Source organism: Piliocolobus tephrosceles, chromosome 5 (assembly GCF_002776525.5).
Source record: "Piliocolobus tephrosceles isolate RC106 chromosome 5, ASM277652v3, whole genome shotgun sequence".
NCBI classification, from domain to species: Eukaryota; Metazoa; Chordata; class Mammalia; order Primates; family Cercopithecidae; genus Piliocolobus; species Piliocolobus tephrosceles.
Genome location: NC_045438.1, coordinates 86,009,075 through 86,013,102, shown reverse-complemented (window position 1 = coordinate 86,013,102; position 4,028 = coordinate 86,009,075).

Below are 4,028 nucleotides of genomic sequence, written 5' to 3'. Positions count from 1 at the left end.
GATCTCTTAGTTACCTTTCACCTCTAGGTCTCTTTTCCTGATCAACCAAACACTAGGTCTAACTCCAACATCCAAAACTGTGTTATTTGGTTTCTTTTTCTGTTACTTAATCACCTCTTCCCATTCTTTATATAAACACGATGAGGTCAGGGCTTTTCTCTCTTATTCTCAGTAACATCCCTGGTGTCTGGCAGAGTGACACACATGAGATACTTCACACCTATCTACAGAGACAGGAGGTAGAGCAAGTTGGCTGAATAGAAGCCTCTAATGATTGTCTCCTTCACAGGAACACCAAATTTACTAACTATCCACACAAAAAACTACCTTCACAAGAACCAAAATATCAGGTGAGTGATTACAGTACTTGGTTTTTACATCACATTAAGGAAAGAGGAACTAAGGTGGGTAGGAAAGAGTCTTAAGTAACCTATACCACCCCTCCCCCCATTACACAGCAGCAGCCATGTGGCACAGAGAGAAAATCTGCTTGCTTGCGGGAGGGATAGTGCAGTGATTGTGAGACTTCACATTGGAACTCAGTGCTGCCCTGTCACAGTAGAAAGCAATAGGAGGCAGAACTCAGCAGGCACCCACACAGGAAACATTTAGACCACCCTTAGCCAGAGGCAGATTGCTCATCCCAGTGGTCAGAACCTGAATTCTGGCAAACCCTGCCACTGTGGGCTAAAGTTCTCTGGAGTCCTAAATAAACTTGAAAGGCAATCTATGCTATAAGAACTGCAATCCCTGGGCAAGTCCTGGTGCTGTGCTGGGCTTGAAACCAGTGAACTTGGAGTACATGAGACCTAGTGAGACACCAGCTGGGTTGGCAAAGGGAGTTCTTGCACCACTCCTCCTCCAACCCCAGGCAGTAGAGCTGACAACTCTGGGAGGAGAGGAAAGAGTAAGAGGACTTTGCCTTGCAACAAAGATACCAGCTCAACCACAGTTAGAATACAGCATCAAGCAGAGTCCAGGGGCCCTGATTCAAGGCCTTAGCTCCCAGACAACATTTCTAGACAAACTACAAATGTTGGGCCAGAAGGGAGCCTACTGCCTTGAAGGAAATGACCCAGTCCTGGAAGGATTAATCACCTGCCAACTCAAGATTTCTTGGGCCCTGAACAACCGGAAGTAGCCAGGCAGTATTTGCTGCAGACCTTGGGTGAGACTCTGAGCCATGCTGGCTTCAGGTGTAACCCAGCATATTCCCAGATGTGGTAGCCATGCAGAAAGACTCTTTCTGCTTGAGAAAAGAAGAAGGAAGAGTAAAGAGGCCTTTGTCTTTCAGCTTGGGTACCACTTCAGCCACAGTCAGGTAGAGCATTAAGTAGGCTTCTTGGGTCCCATTTCTAGGTCTTGACTCCAGAAAACATTTCTGGGTCAGAGGGGAGCTCACTTCCCTAAAGGGAGAGGCTCAGGATTAGCAGAATTCACCACAAACTGACTGAAGAGCCCTTGCGCTTGAGTAGACATTGGCAGTAGCCAAGCAGTGTTTGCCATGGGCTTGGTTTAGCCGTGAACATGTGGAGAGACTCCTCTGCTTGAAGTAATGGGAGGGAAGAATGGGAAGGACTTTGTCTTGTGGCTTGGGTACCAGCTCAGACCCGGTAGAACAAAGCACTAAGTAGATTCCTAACGTTTCTGACTCCAACCCTGGCATATGAATAGCATCTCTGGACATATGCAGGGCCAGGGTGAACTCATTGCCATAGATAGAAGGACACAAGCCTTAGTGGATTCACCACCTGCTAATTGTAGAGCCCTAGGGCCTTGACTGAATATAGGTAGTAGCCAGGTAGTAGCCAAAATGGACACTAGGAAAGACCCAGGACTGTGCTGGCTTCAGGTCTGACCAGCACAGTGCCAGTGGTGGTGACCAAGGGGTGCTTGTGTCACCCCTCACCCACCTCCAGGAAGCTTACCACAGAGAAATGACTCCATTTGTTTGTGAGAAATTAAGGGAAGAGAATAAGAATGTCTTTCTGGTAAACCAGATAATACTTCTGGATCTTACCCAAGGCCACAAATGCAGTACCTCTACAAGTCTGCAAAAGCTGTAGCATTACTGGGCTTGGGGTACCTTCTAATGCTGATATGGCTGCAGTGACCAAGCACAGATCACAACACCCAAGTCCTTTCAAATACCCAGAAAGCCTTCCCAAGAAGGACAAATACAAAGAAGCCCAGACTGTGAAAACTATAGTAAATACCTAACTCTTCAATGCCCAGACACTGATGAACATCCACAAGCATCAAGACCACCCAGAAAAACATGACTAAGTGAGATAAATAATAAATCAGTGGCTAATCCCAGAGAGACAGAGATGTGTGACATTTCAAACTGAAAGTTCAAAATAGCTGTTTTGAGGAAATTCAAATAAATTCAAGATAACACAGAGATAGAATTCAGAATTCTATCAGATATATGTATCAAAGAGAGTGAAATAATTTAAAAATTATCAAGCAGAAATTTCATAGCTGATAAATTCAACTGACATATTGGAATGCATCTGTATCTCTTAACAGCAGAATTGATCAAGCAGAAGAAAGAATTAGTGAACTTGAAGAAAGGCTATATGAAAATGTATAGAGGAAGTTAAAAAAGAATAAAAAGAGTAATATATGGCAATAAGATACAGAAAATATCCTTAAAAGGGAAAATGTAAACATTATTGATTTTAGAAAGGAATTAGAGATTGGGATAGAAGGTTATTCAAAGGGATACTAACAGAGAACTTCCCAAACCTAGAAAAAGATATAAATATTCTAGTTCAAGAAGATTATAGAACACCAAACAGACTTAACCCATATAAGTATACCTCTCAACATTTAATAATCAAACTCCCAAATTTCAAGGATGAGGAAAGGATCCTAAAAGCAGCAAGAGAAAAAAAGATAACATATGCTGTTATAAAAGATAAGATATATTGGAGCTCCATTATATGTTTTATAATCTCCCTCTGGAGGGAGTGGCAAATATCCACAAGCATCACAAACATCTAGGAAAACATAACCAAATGAACTAAATAATACATCAGTGATCAATCCCAGAAAGGCAGAGACATGTGACATTTATCACGTAATATATATTTAAGTGCTAAAGGAAAAAAAAGTCCTGGAATAGTATATCCCACAAAAATATGCTTCAAACATAAAGGATAAATATTTTCCCAGAGAAGCAAAATTTGAGGGATTTTGTCAACACCAGAACTGTCATACAAGAAATGTGAAGGGGAGTTTTTTATTCTGAAAGGAAAGAATGTTAATGAGTAATAAGAACTCATCTGACAGTACAAAACTCACTGGTAATAGAAAGTACACAGAAAACCAGAGAATGGTATATAACATTGTAATTGTGGTGTGTAAACTACTCATATCAAGAGCAGAAAGACTAAAAGATGAACGTATCAAAAATAATATCTCAACCTTTCAGGACATAAATGGTACAAGAAGATATAAACAGAAACAACAAAAAGTTAAAAAGTAGAGAGGTGAAATTTATTAGTTTTCTCTTGCTTGTTTGATTGGTTGTTTATGTAATCAGCATTAAGTTGTCCACTGTAAAAAATAGTGGGTTATAACATATTATTTGCAAGCGTCATGATAACCTCAAATCTAAAAGCATACAATAAGTAGACATAAAATTTTTTTTTTATTTTTCATTTTATTTTATTTTTTTTAAATTATACTTTAAGTTCTAGGGTACATGTGCATAACGTGCAGGTTTGTTACGTATGTATACCTGTGCCGTGTTGGTGTACTGCACCCATCAACTCGTCAGCACCCATCAATTCATCATTTATATCAGGTATAACTCCCCAATGCAATCCCTCCACCCTCCACCCTCCCCATGATAGGCCCCATTGTGTGATGTTCCCCTTCCCGAGTCCAAGTGAACTCATTGTTCAGTTCCCACCTATGAGTGAGAACATGCGGTGTTTGGTTTTCTCTTCTTGTGATAGTTTGCTAAGAATGATGGTTTCCAGCTGCATCCATGTCCCTACAAAGGACGCAAACTCATC